Source organism: Lissotriton vulgaris, chromosome 2_2 (assembly GCF_964263255.1).
Source record: "Lissotriton vulgaris chromosome 2_2, aLisVul1.2, whole genome shotgun sequence".
NCBI classification, from domain to species: domain Eukaryota; kingdom Metazoa; phylum Chordata; class Amphibia; order Caudata; family Salamandridae; genus Lissotriton; species Lissotriton vulgaris.
This window is the reverse complement of record NC_141688.1, coordinates 179,467,603-179,490,861: the sequence shown is the minus strand read 5'-3', so window position 1 is coordinate 179,490,861 and position 23,259 is coordinate 179,467,603.

Below are 23,259 nucleotides of genomic sequence, written 5' to 3'. Positions count from 1 at the left end.
CTTGATATGCTAATCACGTAGCCATCCTTCTCACGGAGGTGACAAGACCTATATCCAGAGCAGGCATAGTTAGTTTCTACCCTCAGAGAATCTAAATTAATCTGCGCTGAGGCCTTTGGCAGCTTGGCACAGAACACTCAGGCTTAACTTACTGGCAATGTGTGAAACAGTCATAAATAAAACACCACACACAAAGTATCCTAACCAGAGTAGAATAACTGAGTAATTTTTTAGAAATAGAACAGGACCAAAGCAGCAAGAATCCAATTAGTAGAACCAGAGATATACAGTTTTAAAGATTTCAGTAACAATAGTACCAAAAATCACAAGGTGCCATATGTGGTATCTGGTCGTGCCAGACTAGGATAGAGTCACAAGTTCAGACTGACCTCCATAGAGGGCAGACAGGCTACAGGGAGCTAGTTAGACCCAATGAACAAAGTACTGTAAACACTGGCTTGCAACGCTTTGTGAGGGTCTGCGTTAAAGACGTGTCATGCAGCTGAGGCGATGCATTGATTCAGAGGTGCGATGAGGCTGCAACGTAAGGGCCTGTGTCATCATGGAGAATCCCGTCAACGTGGACTTGCGATGGCAAGTCTGGTTTCAAGGAGGTGTTGTGCTGTTAAGGGATGCATCAGGTCCGTGGAGCTGTGAGACTGCGATGCAGAGTCCAGCACGGTCATCAGGGCTGCTGTTGATAAGGACTGCAAGGGCCTGTGCCACAAACGCATCATATACTGGTAGTGCCGAAGAAGCACTGAGGCGGTGAGGGTCTATCCGACAGGCCCAATCCAATATCAGTGGTGATGTGTCCGTTCTGCTCGGGGTTGCACTGCACAGCTTAGGAGATGCATTGGTTCAATCAATCAAAAAATCAGGGACTTTTAAAGCGTGCTACTCACACGTGAGGGTCTCAAGGCGCTGGGCAGTGGTTCTGCTGGATTCACAAAGGCAGAGGCAGGAAGAGTACCGTAGCCCACTTCCAAGCATCTAGGATTCGGGCGGAACCAATTAGCAGGATAGACTCACAGATGTCAGAGTGCATATGCTATAAACAAGGTGGTGGCTGGGGAAGTCAGCACCAACAACCTAAACAGTACAGAAGGTCGATATATGTATGAGTCCCCTACATAGATGTCCATGTATCATTTGATGCTCTGGAGGAGGGAGAGTCTGCTCTTCCGCTATTGGAAAGAAACTTTTCCAAATCAGATTTGAAAGAATCCTGCGACCACTCCCAAAAATAGTTCAAGTGTCGAGGTTGTCGTATCAACTGTTCTTTATTGGACTATGCACATTTTTCAGCCCTCATGATATGTGCATGTTATGTCCCTCAGGTTTCAGATCCAAAGGCCAGCCAACTAGTCCTTGGAGTTACATTAGGGTTCTGGGTTCAAGAGATGCAGGTCCAGACTTTCTCACTCAGGCAGGATGGCAGCAGCGAACAGGCCAGCACAGCAGGGCAGCAGTCTCTTCAGGCCAGCATTCCAGCAGAGTGGCAGTCCTTTCAGCAGCATAGCAGTCCTACTTCCTTCCAGGGTATCTAAAGGTTGAGTAGTGTACTATTTATATCTAGCTTTGCCTTTGAAGTGGGAAGAAGCTTCTAGATGCAGGACTTTGAAGTGCACAGGTGCCCTGCCTTCCTGGTTCCAGATTAACTACAGGGGGTATGCAGCCATTTGTATGAAGGAAAGGCCAAGCCTATTCAAGTGTAAGTGGGCTGTGCCCAGCTCCTCCCTCCCATCCTGCCAGTGAAAAATCATACAGGGACATCCATGCCCCCTATTGTATGTGGCTGTCATGAGGAATACACAAAGCTCAACTGCCAACTACACCCGTCATGTGACCCTGACACAGCTGCAGGCAACAAATGCCTAAGGCAGGAAAATGCCAACTTTTTAAAAGTAAAAAGAACAATTGATGGACAGAATGCATAACAATGTCATACATTCACCCCAGTACAGAGACCTGGGCCTAAATCCATAGTTGTTTTGCTCCCCATGCCACCTCATTGTGAACCCAGCCATATGCAAATCAGACTTGATTTCCCCAATGAGAATAGTCCAGCCCAAACTGCCAGGCCAGGTCCTCCCTAGAATGAAAACGAGCATACTAGAACTGGTTTCGGGGTTTCACCCCTCACCAGCCAGGATAGCTTGACTCCAATGACATGGAGAGCACACGACCAACATCTGGGCATACGCATTCCACTCGGGCGACAAATCCAAAAAGAACAATTGATGGACAGAATGCAGAACAATGTCATACATTCACCCCAGTACAGAGATCTGGGCCTAAATCCATTGTTTTTTTTCTTCCCATGCCATCCAAGTTTGAACCCAGCCAGATACAAATCAGTCTTGACCCTGCGCCCAATGGAACAGTCCAGCCGGCATTGTCAAAATTGTAATTTTCTCAAAATCGTAATTTATAATGTGATTTTACCACAAGTTAGGATTTTGCATTACAATTCCAAGGACACCAAACATCTGCTTCCATTTGTAATTTCCAACTTATTAACTGCATTAATGTTGCTCTATGGGAGAGGTAGGCCTTGCAGTAGTGAAAAACGAATGTAAGAGTTTTCCACTAGCAGGTAATGTAAAACTGAAAAGTACATCTCCAACTTTTTAAAAACAATGTACCCTGCCTGCTGAGCTGTCCAGGGCCTACTCAAGAGGTGACCTTTATGTATTAAAATGGAAGGTTTGCGCCTTGCAAAAGGTTATTTTACCAGGTCTAAGTGGCGGTTTAAAACTGTACATACTGGCTGCAGTGATGGGCCTGAGATATGTTTAACGTGCTAATTAAGTGGATAGCACAATCAGTGCTTTTGGACAACTGGGAGCATTTAATTTGCAGGCCCTGGCCGCAGGTAGTAGGGGCCTACAAGAAAATTAAATATGGCAGTTGGGTATATGTCAAACTTAACATGTTTTAAGGAGAGAGTATATGCACTTTAGCACTGGTTAGAAGTGGTAAAGTCCTATGGCCAGAAAATAAAAGCAGTCAGCAACACTGGAGGCCTGAGGCAAAAGGTTAGGGAGAAAACCATGCCAGGGATGGCAGGTCTAACAGCGATCATATAAGTTCCTTTCCAGAATAGTTTAATATTTTGCTGTGTTTTCCTGCAGCTGATTTTTACATCAATATTCTGACTTATCCTATATAATTATATATTAGAAACAATACCCAGGTGTAGTTGCAGACATCAGAGCAGATGGTCTGCCCCACCCCCCCACCCCAATTCTGGTTAGTCAGAAATTTGATCTCACTTAACAAATACAAGAAAATCTTCCTTGATCAGATAAGATTTGACTTCAATAAATTTGACAGCAATTCATAGGCGTCAATTGCTCCTCCTAGACACCATCAACAAACTAAAATAAGATTATTCTACTCTGCTGCTAAATTCATTGGATGCCGGTTCCCCAAAGTTCTTCTCTTTCTCTACTATCTTTATTTAAAGACATTTATAAAGCATAACAAACAAGCTTACAAGGGTACATTGGCTCATAAGAAACAAGGATAATGCCTCTAAGAATGTGGATTATTAGTTCAAGACAATGTGAGACCTCACCAAAGTAACAATGTCACAATTCCATACCAGGGCATCTTAGGTCTCAATAATTTAGACCTGAGCTCAGCTCCTGGTATTTGTAGAACAGAGAAGACAGGCTTAACTTAGAGAAAATCATGCAAAACAGTGAAAAAGTAGAAAATATAACACAATAAAATTGAAACTCCTATTCATAAAAATAAAGTAAAATGTAGTGAGCAAACAAACCCCATGACAAAAATCAGATTTAGGAAACCAAATATTATGATCTTCAGAAGTGTTAAGTTAAAATAGACCCTAAAAGTGCAAAGAACAAATTGTTTTTATCAGGTCCAAGTCAAAATTTAAGAGCGACTGTGAGCTATTGCTGGCCGGAATCAGGGATCAAGTTTTCCCTGTTGAAAAGTGCTTGTTTAATAGGTCGTCGGTAGGTTAGGTTGCAGGCTGGATTTGAAGAAGGGCACAATGGAGGTGGCATGGCGATTGATTGTGAATTGATAAAGCGTGATAGCCCATGGGCGCCTTTGTGCTGGATAGATGGAGATGAGCAGGTCCTCTGTAGGAGCCCAAGCTCTGGTGGGAAATTTGACACCTTGGTCGTTGACGGCAGAAAGCTCTGAGTGGGTAAGTCCAGAGTCTGTGAATAGGAAGGTCTCAATGGTGAATGAATGCATTCCGACATCATCCTCCTGAAGCCTGTCTAAATTTTAATTTAGGTTTTCTAGAAGTCAAAATCCTTTCATGGGCCGAAATCATAAAGTTTAGGCTGTCTAGCTATAAGACTTCGGCATCAGCCCCGTTCTGTGCTGGTTCGCTGGAGGACAGGGTCTGAAAAAGTTTCTAAGTTTCAACTTTTGCAGGTTCTAGGGTTAGAGGGGTACACTCTAACACCACCCAGAGGTCCAGGACATTGTGGGCCCACATCACACTGCACCTCAAGAAACTTCACTGGCTCCCCATTCACAAGTGCAGCCAATTTAAACTTTTATTGGATATATACAAAGCCCTACACAAACAGGACTATAATAAGTAACCAGCCACATATACTGTCACTAACCCACCAGAAACCTATGGACTGCCTCGCTCTCACTGGCACACACTCCCCATATCTAGAAAAGCAAAACTGGAGTTCAGTAATTTTCCTAGAAAGCACCCAAGACATGGAACAACCGCCCCCACCAAAGCAGAGCCTCATTCTCCTCACTTCTTGACTTCTGTAAGAACTGGATATTTGTGTTATACCTTGGGGACCGCACAGCTTCCCAAACACCTGGATACCCTCTCGGGTGATTAGTACACTATACACATCAAGACAAGGCAAGACATATTTAGATAAGATAAGATGAGATAAGATAGGACAAGACTACTTGGGGGCTACGAATCGCTCTCACAGACTCCACCTGTCGGGTTCAGGGCAAATCTAGTTGGAACTGAACAGTTGGGCTCTTGGAAAAAGTAGGCACTTTTGTTACCCTGTAGCTTAATAGGAGGTCAATCAACTGACAATTGGAGTCCACTTCTCTGTCCTGGGTAAAAGTAAGAGCAGGTCAAGCCTTTAGGGTCACTCTAAACAGGTTCAACATCAGGTGCAGTTATTCTTCTGTGTTCCACAAGTTCAGATGTGTTATGAAAAGATATCCGGGCTCCCACATGTATTCCTGGCACTAGGTGGTGGGTGGGGGAGACTCAGTAAACAATACGGGAAATATTATTTCTTTCTCCTGGGCAGAGTTCTGGGCTCACCCCTGGGGTCTGTCTAGGGAAATGGGAATCTCCACTTTCAAACCAGTTCTAAAACAGGTTTCTTCCCTCGGGATTTGTGCCATCCGGTACAATGGTAATCCTGTACCCCCAGGGTAATGCACCTCTTTTCGGCATTGTTGAGTGAACAACTAGAACTACTCCTTAAAGGAATAGTTGAGAATAACAATTTCCCAGAGTCCTGGAAAACGGCCTCGGTTCTGCCCCTACTAAAGAAAGCCACCCTGGACCCACAAGAGCCAAGCAGCTACAGACCTATATCAAGAATACCTTTTGCAGAGTAGGTCCTGCAAAAGCTTTTGAATAGGCAACTATCCCAATATTTGTATGGCAATAATCTGTTGGACCACGCACAATACGTCTTTAGAGAAGGGCATGGAACTGAAACAGCCCCGCTGACAGCCACAGAAGAACTGAGGTATATCCTGGACGACGGGGGGAAGGCCGCCTTGATCTTATTAGACCTCTCGGCGGCCTTCGAAACGGTAAACCACGCTATCCTACTCCGCCGACTTAGTGAGGTGGGAATACATGAATCGGCCCAAACTCTAATTGCATCATATTTGTCCAATAGGACTTTCACGGTGGAGGTTGGAGAGGCCAAGTCCAAATCTTTAAGTTCCCCTTGCGGTGTCCCACAGGGGTCGTCACTAAGTCCCACCTTATTCAACCTTTACGTGGCTCCCCTGGTGGCAATATTAAGGAACCACGGCTTCACGCCAGTATCATACGCCGATGACACACAAATTGTGGTGCCAATCTCAAGTAAAAACAAAGAGACGGCAGGGAAATTTTAAAAATGCATGCAGCACATCTACCAATGGATGCAGGGTAACTGCCTGAAATTAAATGGGCGTAAAAGTGAAGTGATGCTGTTGGGGACAGACATGCAATCCTGGTCACAGGAATGGTGGCAAGAGGGCCTTGGCCAATGCCCCAGCCCAGTCGAGAAGGTCAGAAACCTTGGCATTCTCCTGGATGACAAACTTACGTATAAGGCACAAACAAACAAATTAGCCTCTACCGTTTGGTTTATTCTCAAAACAATTAGGAAACTTTTACCCTTCATTCCCTTGGACTCACGCAAGACGGTGGTCACAGCACTGGCGCTATCAAGGCTAGATTTTGGTAATGCACTCTATGCTGAGATCCAGGTCAAACAGTTGGCGACTATGCAGCATCTTTAAAATGCCGCGGCCAGATTGGTGCTAGACATCCCTAAACACGAACCAGTGGCGTATAAACTGAGGGGCTGCATTGGTTGCCAATTGCTAAAAGAGTCAAATTTAAGTCGCTCTGCCTGACATACAAAGCACTCCACGGAATAGGCTGCCTGTTCCTAATAAATCACTTGCAATTGTATGAACCCTCCAGACCTCTTAGATCCAGCCAATTGAAAATGATTAGGTTCCAAGATTCAAGCAGTTGAGATGGGGCGGGAGAAGCTTCAGACTACACGCAGCCAGGCTTTGGAACCAGCTCCCAAGCAGTCAAAAACTGCCCCTCCTTGTCCTCTTTTAGGAAGGAAATGAAGACCTGGCTATTCACCACAAGTCGCTGAATGAGGCCCCGAGGAAGCAGGCTCTGGTGTCACTCAGCGCAAAGACGCTCATGAGCATTCGCGCGCTTTATAAAATCAAAAATCAAATCAAAATCAAATCAAATGGAAGGGGTAGGCCAATGTATGAGATAAATCTGCCTGTGACAAAGGACGCCTCTTTACAGCTTGTGCCGTTGGGGGGCACATCCCCTAGGCCATCCTGTCTGAAGATGGACACACCTCCACCCAAGGCTCTTTTTTCTTACCTTTTCTGGGAGAAATTCACACCCTCTTACTGGGGAAGGGGATAAGCTGCCAGCTGATAGTTGGGGATTAATTCTGAAAAGGCTTTATTCAAAAAGATAAGATAATGGCTTTCAATAGTCTAATTTCTCATATAGCTAGTCAAGATTTCTTGAGATTTTGATTGAACCCTGAAAAAAGAGTGTTTGAAGTATTTTTACAGTAAGTGCTAATCTGAATTTTGCTTTATTAAGTGTAGTAAAGTAACCCAGTGTTTTCTATAGGACAGTCAATTTTGCACAATAAAAAATTGATTAGGGCTTTTTGCACTACAGGGACTTGTAAAAACCTGAAATGCATGTTCTACTTTTAGGTACGATGCAGCTTGTCTTAGGGCTGGTAAGGCCTACTTTAGGGGTGACTTACTACTATTTAATTGAAAGGTTTAAGCCTGGTAAAAGGGTAATTTTTCCAGGTCGAAAAGGCAGTTTTAAAACTGCTTAGATAGGCACTAAAGAAGGCCTAGAGTAATGCTTTACACGATTACTGTAGTTCTGGGTCTAGTGGCTCAGTGGACTTAGGTGTCTATCATAAGGGCCGGTGTTTGACCTCTTGATCACAGTTTCAAATCTCAGTAGTGCTGTGTAACTATAAACATGTAATTCAGCTGAAAGGGTGAATGTGCACTTAACAAATGCACATGTTAGTCTGGTATAGTAAGTGCTGTAGACCTCTAATGTCAAATTTAAATTAGAGGCCCTGGGCACACACTGAAAACTGACAATTTCCACATTTTTCTGCGAGAAATAATTCTGGAATCAGCAGGTGCCATATACAAGGGACTTTTTTGTAATTTAAATGTACAAACAGGGAGTTTAACATGTGTTTAGGGGGCAGAGCACATGCAAAGGGGCGTGGTTAGCAGGGTCCCAGTGTACAGATTCCAAAACCAACATAATCAGTCCAGAAAATGGAGGTGATTATACGAAAAAGGCATTTTCTTGCTATGCATAAATACAATATCAGAAAAGGGTGGGGTTCAATGTGTACTAAGTACAGCCATGTATTAAGAAGCTTTTAAAATTTCATCAAGTTAATTTTTGCCTCTAAATTTAGAGGAAGCATATTCGATCACTGGGCCTATGCAACTGAAAAGGCTCTTCTACCACCGATTTTCAGATGAAAGTTAGATCCCACTAGCTGACATTGATTCAAAGATCTCAGCATGTGGATTAGGCAAAGAGATTTAGAAAATATATGATCCTTTATTGGCAAGTAGTGGAGTGTAGCTGGTACCTGGCATCAGAGTAATGTGAGTTCATCGATGTAAGCCATATTCTAATCAGGCAGTATAGTTCTGAAAACGCTGTAGGTTCTGGAAGGAGGAAGGTCCAGATACATGGCATTACAACAGCCTAGATAAGATGAAACGCAAGCAAGCTTAGTGGTGAATTTGCTGTGGTGGAAATTACATGCTTTAATGTATGGAGGTGGAAAAGGCTAGATGTAGGCACATCAGTACCCTGTTCAGTCACAGTAATTGATGAGTCAATTTTTAGGCAAAGATTTTTCGCTATAGAAGCTGTACTCAGCAGGGGGCCTAGGTGTCTGGTCAAAAAAAATTCTCCAGAATTTATAATCATAAAATCACAAATATACTGCGATTCAGCTTTAAGTGATTGATATTCATTCAAGAATGACTTCAGACAACTATGGGAAATTAGCATAGGGCAGCGCCGTCAGTCTTCTTGCTGCACTTCCCTATGTCAATATGAAAGGACGGGAATGCACCGTATTTATGAAATATGGTGCATTCCTGTCCTTTCCCCATATGCTAGTGCACAGTTTGCTATATAGCGCCAACATAGACACCCCTGCACCATGGTGCACGGGTGACTACATTGCAAGAACGATTGTTTTTGTGCAGGAAGGGGGCACCTTACTGCACAACAACAATTCTGAGAGTAGATTTTGTCTTTCTATGTATGTTGCAGATTGCCGCACATATGGAAAGAGGTAAAAACTAGGAGAATTAAAATGTTTCTCCTTGTTAACGCCTGCTCTTGGGAGGCGTAATGTTTTGGTGCTGCCCCAGGTTTACAAGGCTATTCAAATACTGGGCACCATAAAAATCCATGGGTGCTGCATGGGGAAAGCCACCGCAATGCACATGGAACACATCCTTGACGAAGAGTAAGACAAGGCAGTGACTTGCTTTCCTTTGTTTTAATCCATTACTTTGAGGCCATGCAAAGCCACACTGAGTGGTTTTGCTTTGCCTCATAGATAAAAGTAAGTGGTTTGCGCACTCCAGGATAAAAAAAAGTGACACGCTGGTGGCGCAAGACTCTCATAAATAAGCCTCTCAGTCCTTAAAGTTAGAAGCTGCTGCCTGAGGGTCTCCTTTCAGTCTTACAATAAATTGAGTATTGCTTGTATTTGATAAAGACTGGATCAAAAGGATTGGATATTATGGGCCATAGGGATAAGTACAGTTTGAAGTGAATAGGGGATACGACTGAGCCTTGATAGACTCCATATAAGCAGGGTCTTAGTGTAGACCCAAATGATGAACAAGACGTCATAAAAACAACAGCCTAAAAAAATCCAAAAGCCAAGATGAGGCCAGATCTATGCTACTTAAGTATGAGAACCTAGCCAGAAATATAAAGTTGGTTATAATATCAAAAGTTGATGTTAGATCCAGCAGAATCAAGGTAGCAGACATATTGGAGTAGGCATCACATATTAGATCAAGCACAGAAACAAAACTAAGGGGCATATTTACAAAAAGATATTGGCGTTTGAAGCTGGGTCAAATTTGGCAGACCTGCGCTCTGACATTTTGAAAGCCCAGGGATGCATCTTATTCACAAGAATACAGCACACCTCTGTGTTTCTCCTACTGCTGACGCAGAAAAAAGCAGCCTAGCACCAGCGCAGGCACCCTGCCACCATGTGGCAAGGGTGCCTGTGCTGCAGGGAGGATTGTTTAAGTGCAGGTAGGGAAGCCTTCCTGCACATACACAATCAATAATGGTGATTTGCTCTTTCTATGTGTGCTGCAGATGCAGCACAGATGGAAAGATCCAAAAACAAGGAGAAATTAATAAATTCTCCTCGTATCACCATTCTAATGACTGGTATTCCATGTGTTCATTTTTGGCTCTGTCTCAGCCTTGTAAATCTAAGGCAGTGTCAAAAAGCTATCTGTTGTGTGGTTGAATGCCCACAGCAACACCCATTGCCCGTCCCTTTGCTGCAGAGGACTGCAGGGGAAAGGGGAATATTTATGAGGTTACATTAAGCCACACTATGTGGCTTAGCACAACCTTGTAAATATAGAAAATGGTGCTACATCACCGGACCATCAAAAAAAGGAACGCTCCAGTGGCTTGTAAATATGCCGCCAAATTTGCTGCTGTGTGTTTGATGTAAGCCTGCTGAGCCGAGTAAAGGATGTCAAAATGTCAAGTTTCTTTTCCACACATTTTGTCAACTGTTGGAAGACCACTTTCCCTAAACGTTTAGCAAAAATGGCGGCTGTGAATTAGACATGTCATAGAAAAATCTTCATAAGTGGAGTTACACATTCCATTTTTTGAATTTCTGCAACCAACTCTTCTTGGAGAGAGGGAATATTATTTTCTGTCACCCAGCCAAGATTGCATGTTAGGTATTATTTAAGCAACAAGGCTGCTAAAGAGTCCCATGGGGACCTGAAGACCTATACATCAATAAAGTATTTCATCATAGTCATTTAAGGGAGAAAAAACAGCTAATTCATGTGTATTCTTAGGCTGAGGGTGAGTAAAAGATGAGAAGCATTTGAAATATTACTAAAGGCTGCCTTAATTATATCAATTTTATTACAGCAAAATTGGAAATCTTTTTGCATTGCTTGGGGGAGTTACATATACTGTTGGGTTAGGGAGAGATTCTAAATCATGGTCATGGAAAACAATCTTGAGGAGTATTAGAAGCATTTACGATTTTTCCAAATAGAACACAGATTACACTTTCTGGATTGCACATTTATAAATCTAGTCAGAGGTATTTCCCTTATTCTTTGTTCCTGGAGTGTTATGTTAGATGGCGTCTGGGGATATCATAAGGATTCTTCTTTCTGCTGAATACCAGTTCTTAGAATGTGTAGAATTTTTTTTACAACATGGTTTATTTGGGGACAGGTTATCAACTACTGAAAGCTAGAGATTATAATATCTGTTGGCCAATGTAACGGAAAAAGATTAATCATTCTTAAATACAATAGAGGGTGGAACAGCAATCACCACAACTCCAAGCCCTTTTTTGCCTATTTGAGGTAGTTTGCGCTTCGGCCCCCATAACGTTTCTTACACATAAGGTATTCACGTCAAATTTGCGTCTCTTTTTCCCAACATCCTGGGAATTCTAAAGGAACCCAGGGTTTGTGGATTTCAGGAGGGCACTGAGAAAAATAGAAAAAAATGCAGCTACATTTTGATTTTGGGTGTAAAAATTGAAACAGTGATCACCATTAAAGTGTCCGTTTTTTCCCCAGAAATTCCATCAACGAAAGGTATGCTCTGATAAAGTCATCCTCTTCTCTGCTTCCAGGAACATACAGAGCTGAAGAAAAAAAACAATTTATTCCCACAACTTTGACATTTTTTCAAAGAAGTTGGCAATTATGTTGTATTTTTATGCTTCAACCCACTTACATTTTGTGGTGAAAACTGGGGTGAAACTCATGAGGGATCCCAGAAAGCTATAGAATGGCCCCTTGTGACAACATTTTCATTTGCAACTTTTTGTCACAGTGGCCAATTTACAAAATCCATATACCATTGTGTTAGCTACGCCCATCTGGTTGTGGGCATGTATAGGGTTGTAGATTTTCCAAGAACCTGAAGTAACCAGAACCAACAACTGAGCTGCTTTTTTATATGCACTGGGTATAGAGCAATTCAAATGGTAAAATATAAGAAGTGAAAAATGGGCATCAAGGTCACCGATGGATTTCTGAAATAGACATCAGATATGGAGTTTAGTTAAAGTGGTTATTCATACTTATCTGGATGTGTGGATACCCATATCAGCATTTGATTCAGAGGTAATTATTCAAACTGTCTTCTTTCTTACACACTGGCTTACATATAGAAGGCATGGCAATGCGGAAAAATACAATTAATAATAACAAATGTTCAACTATTCTGTATTCCCATATGTGTCCCACTAAAAATGGTACCTCAATAGTGTGGGTAGGCCTAGTACCTGCGACAGGAAAGGAACCAAAGGACAACATGGACCATATCACATTTCTCCGCTAAAAACAAGCTTTTCTTTTTAAGGTGGGTAGGTGTGGATTTTGGGACCTAGCTCAGCCTTCACCTAGCGAAACCTAGTAAACTTGAAAAAAAAATTCATACTGGACACCTAGGGGAATCCAAGGCAGAGTAACGTGCATGGCTCCCACCAGATTGTGTTACCCAGAATAACTTGCAAACATAAACCTTTGATTAAAAATACACATTTTCTCGCTGAAACCTTCTTGAATCTTTGGAGCGACACCTTTTTAGGGGTGGGTTGTAAACTCCGCTCCTCTGACAAAGTTGACAGAGATTGGTCCGCTCCGAGCTGCTCGCAGAACTCAGCCAAACACGTGCAAACTGCTGCATGGCAGAGTTTTTCTTGCACGCGGCTTGCTAAAGTTGGTGAGCGCAAGTGAGAAAAAACAAGTGCTAGACCGACTCCTGGTAAGATTTTGAATGCAAGATTTGGGGCAGGTTGTTACCCATCACGTTGTGAAAGTTGACGCTTGCATTGCCAAAGCTGCCACTCTAGTAGACAATCTAATTGAGAAGCCGAAAGAAGCTGAGCACACTGCTTGGTGCTGTTTGTGCTGATTTTTACAGTGCCGGACAAGCTCCTGGTGCTAAAAAGCAGCACAAGTAGAGCGATGGTCCAGAATACACCCACTCATGAAACTCTGTGTAATATCGCTGAGGTTATATAGGTAACCCTTGGAATTCTGCAGGGTAAAACACCACAAGCTTTGACACCACTGCAAATTTTCTAACACCCAGCATTGCCCCAATTGTCCTCATTAAAATGTTACCTCAATTGTGTGGTTAGGGCAGGAGCCCACAAAAGGATAGGGCTAAAACACAACATGGATAATACTGGTTTGTCTACTAAAAAGAGACCCTTTTAATGCAATGAGGCTCTCTGTTGCCCTTGCTTAGTCGGCACCTAGGGAAATCTAGCAAACCTGTACAATTTTCAAGACTAGAAAGCTAGGAGAATCCAGAGTTGGTGACTTATCACCAGGTTTTCCTACTCAGAAGCTTTTGCAAACCTCACTACTAAATACACACAATTTCCTCATTTTTCTGTGAGGAAAACTTCTGGAATTTTCAAGGAGCCACAAATGTCCTACCACCTATGCTTCCCTCTAGTGTCCCAATAAAAGTGATACCTCACTTGTGTTGGTAGGACTAGAGCCCGAGACAGAAAAGGCCCCAAATGCAACATGGGCATTCTTCCACTGAAAAATGACCCTCTTTTGTGTAATATGGCTAGCTACGGATTTAGGGCCATTGCCTAGGTTCCACCTAGGGAAACCTACAAAATTGGCACCTTTTTGAAAACTAGACACCTAGGGAAGTCCAAGGTGAGGTGACTTACTCGCCTCTCACAAGGTCTTCTTACCCAGAAGTCCTTGTGAACCTCAAACGTTAAACAAAAACACATTTTCACTACATTTCTGTAATGGAAAGTCCTGGAATCCACAGGGAGCAACAAACTGCCTACCTCCTAAAATTCCCCAAATTATCTAAATTAAAATGGTACCCAAAGTGTGGGTAGGCCTATTGCCCATATGTTGATATCCCCAAAATACAATGTGGGGATATCAACATATTCTGTCACAAAATTGATCTGATTTGGCAGTGCGGTAGCAGTGGAGACTTTCTGCCCACCGCCCAGGATGAATTGATGGTGTTTACCCAAAGTCTTCCCCTAGAGGACAGAAAGGCCACTAGGCACTAGGGGCAAAAATAGTCCCAAAATAAGAAAGGGGCTGGGCAGCTCACCCTTGCATTGTGCCTTGCCCTTGGCCCACAATGGGCAAATCAATGTTTCTGCCTCCCCTGGCAGATTGTTGGTGAACACCCTCCAACCCCTTTTCTGTATGGCAATGTAAGAACCCTCTGGTGCCTAGTAGACCTTCTGCTCCAAAGCAGGGCAGATTGAAGTTAAAGACCTCTTATGTGCCCCCTGCAGAGGGCAGAAAGACTGGTGGGGTCATATTGGAGGTGGAGGCTAAGCTTGATGCCTGATGTGTGGATGAGCCACCCCCAACAAAAACACACCAGTGCCTAGTAGGCATTCTGCCCCCAGAGGGCCGGATTGGGTTTAAAGGCCTCCTAACTGGACCCTAGGGGGGAGAAAGATTGTTGCCAGTTATTTTTAGGGGTGGAGGCTAGGCCCTAAGGCACCAATAAAAATTAATGGCCCATTACGAGGAGCAACATTCCCCTCAAATTCCCCGCCCTGGTGGTCTACGCTGCTTCCTGCCCTGCGAGAGGGACAGATCAGAGGAAAACATCTACGATCTACCCCCACCGGGGGCAGAAAGACTGTTGGGGATGATTTTAGAGGTGTGGGGTCTAAACCTGATGCCTGGGTGGGCCTCCACCACCAATTTAAGCCCCCAATAAAATCCATGGTGTCTAGTGGGTTTTGTGCCCCTCTGGGGCAGATTTGAGGTGGCAACTTACAATCTGCCTATGGGGGCAGAAAGACTTATTGGGCCAAGGGGAATGGGGGGCACTAGTCCATTACGAGGGGGCTGTTCTTCCTCTTAAAATCGACTCCCTGTGGGGCCTAGTGGGCTTTCTGCCCTTTGTTGGGGGAAATTCTAGCAAAACACATTCAATCTGCCCCCAACAGGGGACAGAAAGTCTGCCTGGGGTTCTTTTTAGAGAAGTGGGGCATAGGCCTGATGAGTGGGTGTGCCACCCCACCCATCTATACCCCTATTCAAAATCCCCGGTGTGTAGTGAGATTTCCACACCATCCGGGGGCAGATTGGATGTAGAAATGTCAATTATGCCCTAAGAGGGTATAGAAAAACTTCTAGGCTTGGGGGAACATGAGCCCATTGTTAGGGGATCTCTCGCCCTCAACAAAAAATAGTCATTGGGTCTAGTGGATGCCTGCTTGGGGATCGTTCTGCTGCAGTGATTCCCAAGCAGGGATCCACTGGGGAAAGTAGTTCCACTTTCCAATGGTACCTTTCTACCTCCAATCTGCCCCTGGATGGGGCAGAAATCCCACTAGACACCAGGGATTTTTAAAAAGGGCATAAATGGGTGGGGGCGCCACACTCCCACCCCTTTCCAATGATCTTACTTCTGTCTGAATCGGTGCAAGTTAAATGAGGAGATCAACCAAGTTACTCCTGCTGAACAAAGTGTCTTAAATCCTGGTTGCAAAATGTTGCGTGGATCCGGAGCAAAGAAGAACTTACAGCCGAATGTTACGATGCAAGATCCTGTTGCTTTGTCGATGGGGATCCCAAGGATGGGGGCTTGCCATGTAAAATCTGGGCATCGATGATGCAGCACGCAGCTAAAGTGATGCATCGGTTGCAATGAGCTATAAGGATGTGATCCTGAGGCCTGTGTCGCCGTCAAGGTGCCATTGACACGGGATGCAAGTACTTGGATTGGGGATGTGCCATACCGACAGTAATGTGTCGGTTCCAAAGATGCAAGGGTGATACGGACCAGGACCAATCCATGCACCAGCAGCGATGCATCGGTACAAGTTAAGGATTCACCGCTCTGTTGAGGAGATGCAATGGTTCAGCTAGAGGATGCGCAGCTCAACAGAGAGGATGCAGCAGTTCTGCTAGTAAGCACCTTAGTCCCACTTCCAAGGATCGAGAACTGGGGTAGCACCGCTTGGCAAGGTAGACTCATAGATGGCTGAGCCCAGGTGCAGATGCAAGATTGTTCAAAGCCTGTTATGTCATTGAGGGTTCAGATCAGGATGCCAACCAACTAGCCCTCGGAGTCACTCTGGGTTCTCGGTTCAAGGGATGCAGGTCCAGTTCTACTCACCCAGAAAAGGTCATCAGGTCAGCATAGCAAAGCAGGAGTCCAGCAAAATAGCAGTCCAGCTCATTGACAGTCCTTCAACAGCACACCAGTCCTTCTCCCAGGAAGAGAATCCACAGGTCCACAAGTGCACTGACATTGTGTTGTCTCTGCTCCTTCATTTATACACAGTTGTGCCTTTGTAGAGGGGAAAAAAATTCTAGAGGCATGCTTTTGAAATGCACAGAAACCCTGCCTGAAAGCCCTGTCTCTAAACTAACTACAGGGGATAAGCAGCTATTTGTGTGGGGACCGGAAAAAGACTATTCAGGTGTAATCGAGGCTGAGTACAGATCCTCTCTGATCCTGACAGAATAGTCCACTCAGTTATACCTAGGCTCCCAATGTGAGTAGCTATTCCGGGAGAATACAGTAAGCCTATCTAGCAACTACACCCAGTTATGTGATCAGAGACAGGCTGCAAGTAACAATTGGCTAAGGAAAGAAAGTGTCAACTGTCTGAAAAAGGCATTTCTAGAATTGGAAAATAAAATCCGACTTCACTATAGGTTATGATTTTAAATTAGGATTCCAGAGACACATGAAGCAGTTACATAATCAATCAATCAAAGCATTTGTATAGCGCGCTACTCACCCAGAGGGTCTCAAGGCGCTTGGGGAGAGGGGTTCGCTACTGCTCGAACAGCCAGGTCTTGAGTTGCTTCCTGAAGGCGAGGTGGTCTTGGGTCAGGCGGAGGTGGATATGGAGAGAGTGCCATGTCTTGGCAGCCAGGTAGGAGAAGGATCTTCCTCCCGTTGTGGCTCTTCAGATGCGGGGAACGGCGGCGAGGGCGTGGCTGGTCGATCGTAGCTGGCGGGTGGGAGTGTAGAAGGTCAGGCGGTCGTTGAGGTATCTGGGGCCTTGGTTGTGGAGAGCTTTGTGTGCGTGGGTGAGGAGTCGGAACATGATTCCCTTGCTGACGGGGACCCAGTGCAGGTCTCTCAGGTGTCCGGTGATGTGGCTGTGTCGGGGGATGTCCAGGAGGAGTCGTGCTGAGGCGTTTTGAATGTGCTAGAGTCTTTTCTGAAGTTTGGCGGTGGTTCCCGCGTAGAGGGAGTTACCGTAGTCCAGTCGGCTGGTGACGAGGGCTTGGGTGACCGTCTTCCTGGTTTCGGTGGGGATCCACCGGAAGATCTTGCGTAGCATGCATAGGATGTTGAAGCATGACGAGGAGACAGTGTTGACTTGTCTGGTCATCAAGAGGGAGGAGTCCAGGATGGAGCCCAGGTTGCATGCGTGGTCCGTTGGTTTGGGTGCGTTGCCTAGGGCAGGGGGCCACCAGGAGCCGTCCCAGGCGGAGGGTGATGATCCTAGGATGAGGACTTCCGTCTTATCTGAGTTCAGTTTCAGGCGGCTGTTCATCATCCACTCGGCAATGTCTTTCATCCCTTCGTGTAGGTTGGTTCTGGCGGTTGCGGGGTCGGTGGTGAGGGAGAGGATCAGCTGGGTGTCGTCAGCGTAGGAGATGATGTTGAGGTTGTGTTGGCATGCGATGGCCGTGAGGGGGCTCATGTAGATGTTGAAAAGCGTGGGGCTGAGCGATGATCCGTGTGGTACGCCGCAGATGACTTCGGTGGCCTCGGATCTGAACGGGGGAAGGCGGACTCTCTGTGTCCTTCCAGTGAGGAAGGAGATGATCCACTCCAGTGCCTTCTCCTGTATTCCGATGTTGTTGAGGCGCTGCACTAGGGTGCGGTGGCAGACCGTGTCGAACGCTGCGGAGAGGTCCAGGAGGATGAGGGCCGCTGTTTCCCCGTTGTCGAGCAGGGCTCGGATGTCTTCGGTGGCTGCGATGAGGGCGGTCTCGGTGCTGTGGTTGGCCCGGAAGCCGGAATGCGAGTGGTCGAGGGATGCATTCGTCTCGAGGAAGGCGGCCAGCTGTCTGTTGACGGTCTTCTCAATGACCTTGGCAGGAAAAGGAAGGAGCCAGATGGGGCGGTACTTTTTGAGGTCGGTGGGGTCCGCTGATGGTTTCTTATGTAGGGCGCTGAGTTCGGCGTGCTTCCAGCTCTCTGGGAAGGTGGTGGTGTCGAAGGAGGCGTTGATGATGTCCCGGAGATGGGGTGCGATGACAGAGTCGGCCTTGTTGAAGACGTGGTGAGGGAAGGGGTCTATTGGTGATCCGGAGTGGATGGAGTTCATCGTGCGATTGGTGTCTTCGGTGTTGACCGGGGTCCAGGCGCCGAGGGTGATAGTGGGGGGCGTTGGCACAGTCGTAGGGTGCGTCGGCTGGGTGCTGAAACTGTTGTGTATATCTGCGATCTTGCTGCGGAAGAACGAGGCGAGCGAGTTGCAGAGGTCCTGCGAGGGGGTGATGTCGCTAGGGTTCGAGAGCTCTTTGACGATGTTGAAGAGTTCCTTGCTGTTGTGGGCGTTGTTGTCTAGTCGTTCCTTGAATGCAGTTTTCTTGGTGGTGTGTATCAGCTGTTAGTGTTTTCAGGTGGTGTGCTTGAGGGTGGTCATGTTGTCTGTAGTCGGGTTTCTGCGCCAGGCTTTCTCGAGGGCCCAGCAGTTCTTCTTGGAGCTCTTGAGTTCGTCTGTGAACCAGGATGCCTTCTTGCTGTCGGGTGTGATGGGGGGTCTTCAGTGGGGCGTTGTCATCTGCGCAGTTGGTGATCCACCTTGTGAGGTTGTTGGCGGCTTGGTTGGGGTTCGCTAAGCTGGCAGGTGGGTTCTGGCTCAGGGATGTGGTGAGCTGGTCGGTGGTGATCTTGTTTCAGCTTCTGCGGGGAGCCTGTTGCGGCTGGTTGTGAGTGGTGGTCCTTCTGAAGCTGAAGTGGATGCAGCTGTGGTCTGTCCAGTGGAGTCCGGTGGTGTGGCTGAAGGAGATGTCCTTGCTGGAGGAGAAGACGGGGTCAAGCGTGTGGCCGGCGTAGTGGGTGGGGGTGGTCACCAGTTGCTTGAGTCTGAGGTTGGCGAGGTTGTACAGCAGGGTGGTGGTGTTGCTGTCATTGTTGTTCTCCAGGTGGAAGTTGAGGTCCCCTAGGAGGATGTAGTCAGCGGAGGGAAGGGCTTGCGGGCTGATGAAGTCGGCAATGTCTTCGCTGAATTGTGTGCGTGGTCCCGGGGGTCTGTAGATGAGGGTGCCTCTGAGGGTCGTCTTGGGGTCGGTGTGTACCTGGAAGTGGAGGTGTTCGGCGGCGGTGAAGGTTTCGTCGGAGTTGGTCGAGATGCGGATGGTGTTCTTGTGTACGATGGCGATGCCTCCTCCCGTCTGGTTGACGCGGTCCCTCCGGGTGATCTTGTATCCGTCCGGGATGGCTATGGCGATGTTGGGCGCTGAGGAGGCGTTCATCTAGGTTTCCGTGAGGAAGGCGACGTCTGGTGCTGCTGTGTCGAGCAAGTTCCAGAGTTCGACGGCGTGCCTGTGGACGGAGCGGGTGTTGAGCAGGATGCACTTGAGGTGGTTGTTGCTGGTGCTCGGCTTGGCGGGAGCGGTGCAGGTCCGGAGGCAGGTGAACTTGCAGGCTTGGCAGGTGAAGGGTCCGTGGGTGCGTTTCGGGGTGGCTCGGTAGCAGGCGGGGTTCCGGCCGGCGTTGAGGGCGTTTAGGGTGGTGGAGTCGAAAGTCCGTCGTGTGGGCTGGCATCCTCGGGGGCCAGGGGTCCAGGCGCTGGGCGAGGTCCAGGCGCGGACGGGCGTAGGCGGGCTTGCCTTTGTGCGCCTTTAGCGCGCAATCGGCGCGCCCGCTGCGCGTACACATGCACTCTGCCATAAATGGAGAGTGGGGGGGCGGGACAAGGGAGGAGCAGCTGGGAGACGGGAGCAGGGTGGCGAGTATATTTAGAAGTCATGATTATGAAATAAAATAAGGTAATCACATCTTTATCCTATGGAAGAAATAGATAGACCGTGCAGTAGTGAAATACGAATGTAAGAGTTTTTCCCTACCAGGACATGTAAAACTAGGCGCTGTCCAAGGACTACTCTAGGGGTGACCTATATGTTTTAAAAGGGAAGGTTTCGGTCTGGCAAGAGGTTTAATTTGCCTGGTTGACATGGTAGTTTAAACGACGCCAAACACTGGCTCTGCAATGGCTGGCCTGAGACATGTGTAAAGGGCTACTGAAGTGGGTGGCACAATTGTTGCTGCAGGCCCACTAGGAGCATTTAATTTACTGGACCTGGGCACATGTAGTGCACTTTACTAGGGACCTATAAACAAACTAAATATGCCAATTGGGTTTAAGCCAATTGTACCATAATTTAAGGAGAGATAACAAGCCTTTTAGCAGTGGCTAGCCGTGGTAAAGTGTGCAGAGCCCTAAGCTAACAAAAAGGAATCTGTAAAAAGGGTAGGAGGAAGGCAACAAGTTTAGGGGTGACTCTGTAAAAAGGGCCATTTCCAACATATTACCTCTGCGTTAAGCCTGACTGCTCTGTGCCAAGCTACCCAAGGGTTGAGCTGAGGTTAATTTAGAATGTTCTTGTAACTTCACTCTGAGTAGAATTGTGGTTGCTGCTTGAGGAGGGCTTCACCCCTCCTCAACCAGTAACTCAATTTCTTACAATAATATGCATCTGTAGTGAATACTGAAAAGTCTGTGTGCTCTACTGAATTATACATTACAGGTGAAATACACAGTTTCACCCTCCTTAGGTGTAGAGATACAGGTGAGGTACCAAAACAGGTTACGTTTGTACCCAGAGTGCAGATCCAGTGTCCCTTTTGAGATATTTGTACTCCTTCTGACACTGGAGGATTTGTCATATTTCTTTGGCTGAGTTCATAAATTGATTCTGGGCCTTTGGTCCACATGTTGGCCCAAAATAATGTTTCTGCTGGCCAGCCAGAGGATCAAAATCCTCTCTATAAAATACAGCCATTTGACAGTGCTTGGGTTTTTTACTCGGAAATTAAGATGTGGGGATGAAATCTGCATGCGCTAATTACCTATCACATTCTACTTAGCCTTCGAAAATTCACTCCCACAGAACCAAAGTAAGACAACCAGACCTCTTAAGCCAATCAGAGGAGGGCAACCCCTTTGAAGCTTTGAAGGGAAGTGGTCAAGCAGGTGTGGCAGTTATGGGAAGAGCGGAGGCTTTCAGACAATGTATATGAACAGATTAAGTCAAGTCGGCATGGCAGAATGTTCAAGAATGCTGTTTAGGACATTTGGGGCAGGGGTGAAGTGATGATGTGTCACGTTAAGAATGGGTAGAGGAGCCTATCTTCTGTAACTTTGCACCCCCACTTAAAAACCACTACACGAGGGAGAGACTGTTGGGAACATTTTAGACCTGGGAGTCAAGACTCCAAAGGAATTCCAAGCTGAAAGGTGAAGCCACTTGATTATCTGCAAGAATGGACCTATGGACTTTAGGACTCACATTGGAACCGAGGGACTAGGAGAATTACTCAAGACTGGTCACCATTCTCCCTCTTAGAGACAGTAGTTGAATGGACCTGATAGTGGGAGAATCCTTGAGGGTTCTCCTGGGTCTTCTGTGGAATGGCGCTGCAGATCATAGAAGTCATCAAAAGTAGCAATCATCAACCTTTAGATGTTTTAACACATCACCCCATTCCACCAGCTAAGACACAACATTGTACTCACCATGGCTTTGATTCTAGTACGGCTCAGCTTTTACAGCATAATCTTCTCTAAAGCACACGATAATGCAAAATTAACAGTCTTTCTGTGCCTTAATCGGACGCGGTCTGACCACACTGTAGAAAATTGGGTTACTAGTTCAGGGTGATTAAACCCTTAATGAGAGAGAAACCAAAATTCCTGCAATTGTGAAGTCACAAGCTAACTGCAAAATAACCAGTGCTTAACCCTATGGTAGCTTGGCACAAAAGCAGTCAGGTTTAACTTAGAGGCAATGTCTAAAGTATTTATGCAAAAAGAACAACTGATGGACAGAACACTGCATACTGTCAAACATTCACCCCAGTACAGAGATCTAGGCCTAAATCCATCGTTTTTATGCTCCCCATACCATACCATTCCAGTTCAGACCCAGCCATATGCAAATCATTTTTGACCCTGTTCCCCCAAGGAACAGTCCAGTCCAAACTTCCAGGCAGGTCCTCCCTAGACTGGAAACTAGCATTGTGGGACCTGTTTCAGGGCATCACCCCTCATCAGTCAAGCTAGCTTGACTACAGTGTCATGAAGAGCACTGGACCCACGCCTTGGCATACCCACCCCGATTGAGGTGACAAATACAAAAAGAACAATTGATGGACAGAATGCTGCACAATGTAAAACTTTCACCCCTGTACAAGGATCTGAGCCTAAATCCATAGGCCACAACTGAGGAGACACTCTTGGGTGGCACAAGTCACAGCTAACAGGTTCAGGTGTAAATGCAAGGTGCAAGGTAGTTGGAGTCTTTTATGTCCCCGAGGCTCTGATCAGGAGGTCAGCTAATCATCCCTACAGTCACTCTGGTAGTCTTGAGTTCAAGATGAAGGTCCAATCCTTTCTCTTGAGCAGCAGGGCAGAAAGGTAGCGTAGTAGCAGTCCTCCTGGCAGACCAGTAGAACAATCCTACTGAGTCTTCAACGGATCAAGAGGTGTACTGCAGAGAAGGGTCAGAGGGTCCAATATTCATAACTGGTGTCCACTTTGAAGTAGGATAAGGTTCTGGAGTTTTCCACCCCCCGAGGTGTTTGGAATTTGGAGCTTCGCTTCCCGGGCCCCAGCTTGTCTGGGGTCACAAAAGACTAGTGCCAAACCCTTTGTGAGCGTGCTCAGATACAGCCTTTGTGTTGTGCAAGTGTAGTGGGTGACAGCTCCTCTACCGGAATCAGGTCAGAGATCGCCCATCCTTCCAGCACCTATTCTCCTCTGTCTCACTGTCTGGGAGCAATACACAAACACCAACTGCCAGCTTCTCCCAGTTTGTGACCCAGTATACAAACTGCAGTCACTAAATTATTGTAATGAGAAAATGCCTACTTTCTAAAAGTTGTATTTTCAGAATTGTGACTTAAAATCCAACTTAAATTAAAAACTGTTTTAAATTACAGTTCTTTGGGCAGCAAACTCAATA